The following is a 12,043-nucleotide window of genomic DNA, read 5'->3' on the forward strand; positions in this document are numbered from 1 at the left end:
CTCAACACCCAGCTCAACAATTAACAACTCATGACTAAGCTATACCCCAACCTACCTTCCTTTCCCCCTGGACCATGTGTCTAAAATAAAAGAACTCTTTTTGTTGTTTTAAAAATAACTGCAGGGGTTTCCCTGGTGGTCCAGTGGTTAAGAATCCGCCTTCCAATGCAGGGGACGAGGGTTCAATCCCTGGTCAGGGAACTAAGATCCCACATGCCACGGGGCAACTAAGCCCACGTGCTGCAACTACTGAGCCCGGGCGCTCTGGAGCCCATGCGCTCTAACTAGAGAGAAGCCCGTGCGCCACAACTAGAGAGAAGCCCGCGCACCACAACAAAGAGCCTGCAGGCCGCAACAAAAGATCCCATGTGCCACAACTGAGACCCGACACAGCCAAAAATAAATAAATAAATAAATAAAGGTCTAAATCTTAAAACTTAAAAAACTGCAGTACTGTCAACACACCTAAAAAATAAATAGCAATTCTTAATTATCATTAAATATCTAGTCCATTTTCAGATTTCTACAGTGGTCTCATAAATTGGAATCCTAACCAGGTTTATCTTTTGTATTTGATTAAAACATTTATTGCATGAATCAGATTATACTAGGTTATGCTGTGGTAGCAAATAACTCCAAAATCACAGTGGCTTATGACAACTTGGGTTTCTTTCCTGCTCACGTGAATTTCCACTGTGAGTCAGCTCTGCATCCTCTTCACTCTTGGCCATGGGCTGAAGAAACAGTCCCTATTTGGGATACACCCACTTCCTGGCAGATGGAAATGATGAATGGTTGAAACACAATGACTTTTAAAACTTCTGCTCAAAAGTTGCGACCGTCACATCTGCTCACATTTCATTGGTCAAAGAGTGTCACATGGCCAAAGCCAATGTCAGATGAGAGAAGGGAAGAATAAGTCTCCCACAGGAGAGGACAGCAAATACTGGGAGTAATACAATCTATCATACCTTGTAAGTCCCTTTTAATTTATGGGTTCCCTTTCTCAACTTTTTTTTTTTTTTTCCAATGTACTAGCTGAAGGAGTTGGGTCATTTATGCTGTAGAATTTCCTATATTCTGGATTTTGCTAATTGCATCCCTGTGCACATTTATTCAACATGTTGCTTTGTCACCTCTACTTCTTCTAAACCTGTGTTTAAATACAGAGGCATTATCAGATGCAGGTTCAAATTTTGGCCAAGTATATTTTCTAGGTGATCATGTGTGTTATGTTAATTATCTCTTGCATAACAAATCATCCCAAAATTTGGTGGCTTAAAACAACAATAATCATGTATTATCTCATGGTTTCTGTAGATCAGGGATTCAGAGAGGGCACAGGGGGATAGCTTGTCTCTACTTTATGATTTCTGGGGTCTAGCTGGAAAATTCAAAGGCTGGAGGACTAAAATCCTCTGAAGGATTGACTGAGGCAGAAGTTTGTTCAAGGTGGCTCACTCACTTGGTTAGCAAGTTGGCGTTGGTAAATTGGTCTTTCCTCTGTGGGCCTGTCTACAGGGCTGCTTGAGCATCCTCACAACGTGGTGGCTGACTTCCCCCAGAGTGATTGATCCAAAAGACCAAACACTGAAGCAGCATTGCCTTCTATGACCTAACTTATTAATTGATACACTGACACTTCCATTGGTCACAAAATCGGCCCTTATTCATTGTGGAATGTCTACACAAAGGCATGAATACCAAGAGAGAAGTTTCACTGGGGGCCATCTTGGAGGCTGGCTACTATACGTATCAAGTAGTTTTTGATGTGAAAATAATAATTAGGAACAATCTATATCATGTTATGTGAGACAATGGTTTCTAGCATTTGGGATGTCATGATCCAGTAGGATTTCAGGCGGGAAATAGGGCCTAAATGGAACTATTAGATCTTTATTTTACCATGTAAAGCCACTTAGAAAGTAATCTGTTAATTCTACCATTATCATTTTTATCATTTTTTTTTTTTAAAAAGGCCTTTTTCATACAGAAGTAGATTATCTTAGAATGAAGAATGATCATTTTAGATGTGAAGCATAGAGAACTCTCCTAAACTGCTGGTGGGAATGTACATTGGGAATCCACTTGGAAAACATTCTATAGTCCAGTTGAGAATTCACATACTCTGTCACCCAACAATTCCACTCTTAGCTATACACCCTAAAGAAATGTATACATACACACCCGTAATCATGTATAAGAATGTTTATGGCAGCATGTGGAACCTAGAAAAATGGTACAGATGAACCAGTTTGCAGGGCAGAAATAGAGACACAGATGTAGAGAACAAATGTATGGACACCAAGGGGGGAAAGTGGTGGGGGGGTGGGGGGTGGTAGTGTGATGAATTGGGAGATTGGGATTGACATATATACACTAATATGTATAAAATGGATAACTAATAATAACCTGCTGTATAAAAAAATAAATAAAATTAAATTAAAAAATTAAAAAAAAAAGAATGTTTACAGCAGCTTGTTAATAATAGTCCTGAATTGGAAACAAACCAAATGCCCATCAACAGTAGCATAGATATACAAATTGATGTATATTCACACTGTGTGATTCCATTTATATATATTCCCCAAACAAGGCATACTGAAGTATAATGCTTTGGGATGCAAGCATAAATTTTTTTCAAAAAAAAAAAGACCAAGATTATGATTATTATAAAGGTCAAGCCATGGTTACCTTTTGGGGGAGGGAGGGTTTTCTGATTTTGAAGAGACACAGGTGGAGAGGGCTGGGGTGTTGGCAATGTTTTATTTATTGACCTGAGTGATAGTTGCACAGATATTGCTTTGATAACTCTTTAAGTGGCACATTTAATGTTTTTTTCTGTCTGTGTCTATATTTTACCATAAAAAGGGAGTTTTAAGAAGGAAAATAATAGTCTCTTTAATTAAAAATTTTAACTTTAGGGGAAACTCAAAAAAAAAAAAAAGACCATCTGTTCTTTCTCGGCTCCATCATCCACCTCCCACCCCTTTTTCCATACGGGGTGTTGGCGGGATCTCTGCTAGTTTCAGCACTGACAGCTTCACACGAGACACTTTCACATGTCCCTGACTCGGTGGAGCAGGAATGGATGTGGTTACACACACACACACACACACACACACACACACACTTACACGTGAAGCTTCCCTCCCGGTGCTTCAGGAAGAGGAAGTACCTTCTCTTGCCTGGTTGGTGAGAAGAGGGAATAGCCTCTCCTCAAGGACTCTGCAGCCCCCCACACCTCCTGCCAAAAGTCCCCCACTTGTTCCCAGGCGGTCTGGGCAGGAATGACAGCAGACTTGGCGGCTCTTCTGACGGGCACCGTCAGCTCGCCCTGCCAGCAGCCCCAGTGCCTGGCAGTGCCCTAGACTAAGGCTGAGTGGTGCTTCATACTATGGTTCTCAGCAGTGGGCCTGAATAGATCATTTTAGTACTGGGCACTTTACAGCATCTTGTTACACCACTGTTGATGGAGCGTCTAGTATATGCCAGGGATTTTGCTAGTTGTTTCACTTCATGCAGTGCTTTACAATTTACAGTATTTTATTTCATGCTCATAACAATCCTATGTAACAGGTGGAAGATATCTAATTATTTCTGCTTTTCACATGGGTCATTGAGTCTCTAAGGTTTGAGTGTCTTAGTTAAAACCACTCTAAAGGGCTAGTCATACCTCTGAATACTTGCCGTACCCAGCCTCATGGTATAAAAGTAGCCCTGGGTGGTTCCTCAGACAGGGTTTGTTTAATGCTATCTCCTGACCCATCTCCCACCCCCAGTCCACAGCCGATTTTGCCAGAAGTGGTTGCTTGATTCAAGGACAGCCAAGCTATAGGGCCGAGATATATGGGATGGCCTGGAGAAACAGATCTGCCCAAACAGGAATAATGGTGATTAGGTAGATAATTAGATTATCTCAGAAACATTTCATGAGAAATACAAATTAGGTGTTGGAAAATGTAAAAGACACCAGAGATGAGAAAATTCTGCACAGATACCACAGGCAGTAGGAATAATAAGTAAACAGAGAGTATGAGTAAGAGTAATATAACTGTGCATAGAAAGGACACTTTTGAAGGGCAGTTTGATAGTACCTATCAAAATAGTAAAAGCAGAAATGTTTTGATACAGCAATTCCATTTATAAGAATATATCATGCAGAAATACTTAAATAAGCAGGCAAGGTTTTATGTACCAGGATGTGTACTGCAATATTATTCATAGTAACAAAAAACTGTAGACAACCCAAATGTACATCTTTGGGGAAATGATTAAATAAATTATGTTATTAGTATCTAATGAAATGCTATGCAGCTATTAAAAAGAATGAGCTATGTGTTACAAGGAGAAATGATATCCTTAACATATTATGTAATGAATAAAAATTTGTAAAATAATATTCATAGCATTTTCTAAGAATTTTATAAACAACTATAAATATATGTAAAACATGTATATGTAATAGATATACATTCACATGTACCTCATATATATATTTGTATGTGCATAGAAAAATGTCTAAAACGTTATATAACAATATATTAACAGTGATTATCCTTTAAAGAATAGGAGAACTATGGTAGTTCTAAAGTATGTCTACAAGTACTTCAGTACTCCTGTCTCCAAAAGGTGAGGACCAATTTCCCTCCCCTTGAGTGTGGCCTGGATTTGGTGTGTGTCTGTGTGTGATTCCTGAGATTAGGTCATACAAGACTTTCAGCCTCCTCCTTGCCATCTTTTGGATCACTCACCCTGGGCATAACTAACTTCCACCTTGTGAAAACACCCAGCAGCCCTGTGGTAAGGTCCACGTGGTAAAGAACTGAGGCCTCCTGCCAACAACCAGCACTAACTTGCCAGGTGTGTGGGTAGATCCTACCTTGTTAGCGGATCTTGCAGCCCCAGTCAAGCCTTCAGATGACTGCAATCCCTGCTGGCGCCATGACTGCAATTTGTGAAAGACTCTGAGCTGAGAACCACCCAGCTAAGCCACTTTAGATTACTGACCCACAGAAGCTGTGTGAGATAATAAATATTTATTGTTTTAGGCCATTACATTTTGGGGATAATTTTTTATGCAGCAACAGACAACTAAAATGAGTATGAAGAGAAGAAGGGTAACGGAGAACAATTTACTTTAAAAATTTTACTCTAAATTTTTTTAATATTCCTCTTCATTGTTTACATTTTTATAATTAGCATTTATGATTTTTAAATTAAAAAACTTTAAGTTGAAAAGGGTAACCTTTATGGAAAAGTACTAGCTTACATTGGCTAGACCTAGAAAGAATAATATGTATTTCAAAAAGCATGTAAGAAACTTAATGACTAGTACTGGTGACTGCACATATAAACAGGCCAAAAATATAAAAATATCTCCTCTCAGTGATATAAAACATAAAACTTTGCCAGTCTTCGATCATTATGTTTTTCTAACTAAATATTATCCAGTCATCCCTGACTTGCAAAGGAGAAAACCACAGAAGGGCATTTCTCTCTGTTGTACAAATATTTATGTTTGTGTTAACAAAGGACAAAGGACCCCTTTCTGATTTTTTTTCTTAGAGAACCAGTACTTAAATTGGCAGCTTTGATTAATGGTAATGCCACTAGTTAAGACACCAGTTAAAGAAGTTAAGTAAGTATTTAACATCTGCTTCTTTCTCATCAACTCCACAGCCTTCCTCTGGGTTGTACGCATTAGAACTTCAGTTTTTGTCTTCTGTTCACATCATTTTTTATCTCTGCAGTCCTTGGACAAACCCAGAAAGTCAGTCTAGCCAGGTTGCAAAGTAAGAAGTTCCTAAAAAAATACCACTGACTTAACAACGTCCCCTGTTCATAGTTACATTTAATTCCCTTTGAGCTAATGGCACCAGGGAACTGATGTCTGAATCCTGGAGCAAACATTCTCATCATTTCTTCCTCTCCATTTAAAAACATTCCTGGGACTTCCCTGGCGGTCCAGTGGTTGGGACTTCGCCTTCCAATGCAGGGTGTGCGGGTTCGATCCCTGGTCGGGGAGCTAGGATCCCACATGCCTCACAGCCAAAAGCCAAAACATAAAACAGAAGCAATATTGTAACAAATTCAATAAAGACTTTAAAAATGGTCCACATCAAAAAAAAAAAAATCTTAAAAAAATAAAATAAAATAAAAACACTCCTTAGCCCTTACAAAAGTTAAGGGACCCAGAGTTTTTTATGTGAGTATTGTATGTGCTGTTATATGGATTTTATCCATGTACCAGATTTTTTAAAAGTAAATATTAATCTTGCCTGTTATATAAACTAAACATCTGTAATTTTCCATATGTAATGATACCATCAAGGGAGGAAGGAGTGTAAGAGAAGAAGGGGAAAAGTCATCAAAAAGAGAATGTTAGGCTAAGACAAAGGAATCTAGCTAGACCTAGACCGTCTGCCTCTGGAAAGTTAAACTGTTCAACTTGAATTACATCATCAAAGTTGGGGTGTTCAGGGCCATTCCAGTCACGGCCATTTCGGTTAACCACCCACGTAGTATAAAAACTGCTCTCAACCTGTTCTTATTCATTTTTAGTATCCAGGCTTAATTAGTGTTCAGACAGGAACTTGACAACTATTTGAGTCATTTAAAATATGTTAGTAAAATAATTGTCCCAACATCCTCCCCTAGTCCCCTTTGCTAACACAACCAAAGCATCCACTGTAACATTCCCCAAAGAGAGTCCAGATCTATACTGTTATGACTATGAAAAACAGGTCTTTCGTATACTGACTGTTTTATGGTCTCATTTGGATCGTGGCGGGCAAATGAGAGTGAGATAAAGTCCAAATAAACTGGTTTTCAAATTCCCATGTTTGTGTGGATTTATTTGGTCCTTTGATGTCTTTTCTGTTTCTCCGTTGGAATGTTTCAAATATGCACTTAAGTCACCCATAGAAAAGGCTGCTAATGTAAATGGACGTGTGTTTAGAATGGGCTGTCATCTTAACCTTCCCAGAGATGCAAAACCCATAAAACACAAGGGGTCAATTGGAATTACCTCTTCTGTTTCTTCTTTTAAATATGAGAGTTTGCAGAGTTCAGGTTGCCCTTTCCTTCTTGTCTCTCTGTTTATTCAGGTGACTTAAATTTTGGCTGTTATAAGGCGGGGTTGACCCTCAACTGTAGGACATTCCTCTTAAAATTGAGTTTTGACTTCCATGCCTTACTGATTATTTTAGGAGTATGATTCTGAGTCTTTGATACTCTATCTTCATAGTGATTTCCATTAAAAAAAAAACATAGTAATATAAGAGTGTGTAATCTGCAGTATTTGATCTCTTAACTGTAAATGCTCTTTTCAAATTAAAAAAAAACATTTTGTCATAAAAGTGTTATAAAAGTAATACTAAAGAAAAATTGAGAGGTGGGGGGGGGAGGGGTGTGGGGATCATCTGTAATCTATAACACACACACAAGTGTTGCCAAAATAGACCTAATCAGAGGTGAGGTGGGGCATTGACCCATGCAAGCACTTCAGATTGGTATATTGAAGCTGGTGAGAACTGGCAGCCCAGCAGCTCTAGAACCAATGGTGTTGTAAAAGCGTAAGGACTGCCTTTTACATGTAATATAACATCACAAGCACTTTTAGGTACAGTCTTCACAAGAGAAGGAATTATATGGCTTCAAGTTTAGAATTTTTTTTTTTAGTGTGTACTTAGAGAAATCAAAATCTAGCTATATCATATCCACATCTTCAACTTTGGTTGAATACTTAAGGTCTTACCATTAGCAATGGAGTAGAAATGAGTCACAGTGAAAAACCCATTTTAAAAGCTTAAAGGATCATTCTCTCCTTACTGAAAATGACATCCCTCGTAGAAGCAGTTCTATGGTACACAACCGTGCTTTGCCTGAGACTTCTAGATAGAATCCGTATCGCAGGCATGCTTGAGTACCTACTTCAAGTCAAAATGTGAATCCCTGTCAGCATTCGTATATTCAGAGCAATAATATTGATACATACATAATGCTTTTAATGAACTTCCCAAAATTGTAAATAATCTTATGGATTAAGGGTGAGAATTATGGAACAGCCAAGAGAGCTCTTTAAAAAAATGGGGCTTCACCCTGGGTAATACGAGGCATTCTGAAGGGATCACTTGAAGGTTTTTGAGGAAAAGAAATAGCATGATGCTGCCTCTCAATTTGATGGCACTGATTCACTTGGCCTCCTTAGTATCTCCTTTTCCACAATCTCATTTTAGTCATTTTTTGTTTCTGTTCTGGTGGGTTCAATTTCAGATCCTTGGTTAGGTTAGTTTGTTTGGTCCCCGCGTGATACTAATGAGGCCACAGAAATATGGACCATTTGGCTTTATGGAGAAAAGTATTTCTTAACAATAAACCCTTCTCTCCATTCCCTACCCCCCTATTCCACTCAAACCCTCAAGGTTGTGAGGTTGTGAGGTTGTGAGCAGCTGAACATGTTATACTAGGAGGCTTGGGGAAATAATAGAAAAAGCACAGATTCTGGAATCAGGTGAAACTGAAATCAAATCTACATATTAGATGGGACTCTTGGACAAATTACTTGACCTGTGTAAGCCTCAGATTTCTCATCTGAAAATTAAAGTTAATATCAAAATTTGTTATGAGAATTAGATAACACAAGTGCTGTGACACACAGCTGGTATATAACAGGCATTCAGTGATGCTATCTCTCTAATGTCAGTGCAATTTGCCAACTCTTTCTGGTGCTCCCCTTCTGAGTACATGGTAGGATTGCCCTTCAAGGTCCACTTTTGGTTGCCTGGGGCCATGGGACTGGTTCTAGCTATTGAGTTGTGAGCAAAAGCGATACATATTTGAAACTGCCAGTACAAGGTTCTTTCCTTTGATGTGATGACTGGCAACATTCAAGGTGGTGGTTTCTCTCAGCTTGGGTTCAATGACTGTAATGAGAAGAGTGTCCTGCTGACCCATGAAGGCTGAAGAGAATGAACAAGGAACAAATTTTGATATCTTCAGCCACTGAGATTTTAATATTGTGACTGTAGCATAACCCAACCTATCCTGTTGCTTTCCTCTACTTGAACAAGAAACTATAAAAATGGAGAAAAGAGGACCGCAATTTAATTAGTGGATTGAGGAGACATCTGATAGGTTCTTTGATTTCACCCTGGTCAATATCGTGAAGTTATATTTCCAGACAGAAGCTAGAAATAGCTTTTCTGATGTTGGGAGTGAATCCATATTTCAGTCCAAATAGAGGAGCTTGAAGAAGCAGAGATATGAGGGCAAGCTATTTATGGTGTCATATACTAACCCTTCGGAAAGTCTTGACAAATCTCCTAGGGCTTTTAAGTAAATTTCAGATTTACTCTTGGATGAATCAACAACATTCTCTTCTCCTTACCCCCACCACCAGTCTTACTTAGAAAGCATTAAAATGTTCTTGAGTCGCAAAGAAACTAATCTACTATATTCATAAATGAAAATAAAGCAAGCATCTCTTGGAAATGAACATTTCTTTCCACCAAACAAAATAAACGTTCATCAAAATATTGCAATGTCCTGGAAAAGAAGAAGTAAAACTGTCACTGTTTGCAGATGACATGATACTATACATAGAGAATCCTAAAGATGTCACCAGAAAACTACTCAAGCTAATCAGTGAATTTGGTAAAGTTACAGGATATAAAATTAATGCACAGAAATCTCTTGCATTCCTATACACTAATGATGAAAAATCTGAAAGAGAAATTAAGGAAAAACTCCCATTTACCATTGCAACAAAAAGAATAAAATACCTAGGAATAAACCTACCTAGGGAGACAAAAGACCTGTATGTAGAAAACTATAAAACACTGATGAAAGAAATTAAAGATGATACAAACAGATGGAGAGATATACCATGTTCTTGGATTGGAAGAATCAATATTGTGAAAATGATTATACTACCCAAAGCAATCTACAGATTCAATGCAATCCCTATCAAATTACCAATGGCATTTTTTTTTTTTTTTTACAGAACTAGAACAAAAAAATCTTAAAATTTGTATGGAGACACAAAAGACCCCAAATAGCCAAAGCCGTCTTGAGGGAAAAAAACGGAGCTGGAGGAATCAGACTCCCTGACTTCAGACTATACTAGAAAGCTACAGTAATCAAGACAACATGGTACTGGCACAAAAACAGAAATATAGATCAATGGAACAGGATAGAAAGCCCAGAGATACACCCATGCACCTATGGTCAACTAATCTATGACAAAGGAGGCAAAGATATACAATGGAGAAAAGACAGTCTCTTCAATAAGTGGTGCTGGGAAAACTGGACAGCTACATGTAAAAGAATGATATTAGAACACTCCCTAACACCATACACAAAAATAAATTCAAAATGGATTAGAGACCTAAATGTAAGACCGGACACTATAAAGGAAAACATAGGAAGAACACTCTTTGACATAAATCACAGCAAGATCTTTTTTGATCCACCTCCTAGCATAATGGAAATAAAAACAAAAATAAACAAATGGGACCTAATGAAACTTCAAAGCTTTTGCAAAGCAAAGGAAACTACAAACAAGACAAAAAGACAACCCACAGAATGGGAGAAAATATTTGCAAACGAATCAACGGACAAAGGATTAATCTCCAAAATATATAAACAGCTCATGCAGCTCAATATTAAAGAAACAAACAACCCAATCCAAAAATGGGCAGAAGACCTAAATAGACATTTCTCCAAAGAAGACATACAGATGGCCAAGAAGCACATGAAAAGATGCTCAACATCACTAATTATTAGAGAAATGCAAATCAAAACTACAATGAGGTATCACCTCACACCAGTTAGAATGGGCATCATCAGAAAATCTACAAACAACAAATGCTGGAGAGGGTGTGGAGAAAAGGGAACCCTCTTGCATCGTTGGTGGGAATGTAAATTGATACAGTCACTATGGAGAACAGTATGGAGGTTCCTTAAAAAACTAAAAATAGAATTACCATATGACCCAGCAATCCCACTACTGGGCATATACCCAGAGAAAACCATAATTCAAAAAGACACATGCACCCCAGTGTTCATTGCAGCACTCTTTACAATAGCCAGGTCATGGAAGCAACCTAAATGCCCGTCGACAGGCGAATGGATAAAGAAGATGTGGTACATATATACAATGGAATATTACTCAGCCATAAAAAGGAATGAAATTGGGTCATTTGTAGAGATGTGGATGAATCTAGAGACTGTCATACGGAGTGAAGTAAGTCAGAAAGAGTAAAACAAATATCGTATATTAACGCATATGTGTGGAACCTAGAAAAATGGTACAGATGAACCGGTTTGCAGGGCAGAAATTGAGACACAGATGTAGAGAACAAACATATAGACACCAAGGGGGGGATGTGGTGGGAGTGTGGTGGTGGTGGTGGGATGAAGTGGGAGATTGGGATTGATATATATGCACTAATATGTATAAAATGGATAACTAATGAGAACCTGCTATATAAAAAAGTATATAAAATAAAATTTAAAAATTAAAAAAGGGACTTCCCTGGGGGCTTCCCTGGTGGCACAGTGGTTGAGAGTCTGCCTGCCAATGGAGGGGACACAGGTTCGAGCCCTGGTCTGGGAAGATCCCACATGCCGCGGAGCAGCTGGGCCCGTGAGCCACAGCTACTGAGCCTGCACGTCTGGAGCCTGTGCTCTGCAACAAGAGAGGCTGCGATAGTGAAGAGGCCCGTGCACCACGATGATGAGTGGCCCCCGCTTGCTGCAACTGGAGAAAGCCCTCACACAGAAACGAAGACCCAACACAGCCAAAAATAAATATAAAAATAAATAAATAAATAAGACCCGGTGCAACCAAATAAATAAATAAATATTTAAAAAAAAAAAAAAAAAAAAAAAAAAAAGGACTTCCCTGGTGGCACAGTGGTTAAGAATCCGCCTGCCAATGCAGGGGGACATGGGTTCGAGCCCTGGTCTGGGATGATCCCACATGCCACGGAGCAGTTAAGCCTGTGTGCCACAGCTACTGAGCCTGCACTCTAGAGCC

This window comes from Balaenoptera musculus, chromosome 7 (genome assembly GCF_009873245.2).
Source record: "Balaenoptera musculus isolate JJ_BM4_2016_0621 chromosome 7, mBalMus1.pri.v3, whole genome shotgun sequence".
Taxonomy (NCBI): Eukaryota; Metazoa; Chordata; class Mammalia; order Artiodactyla; family Balaenopteridae; genus Balaenoptera; species Balaenoptera musculus.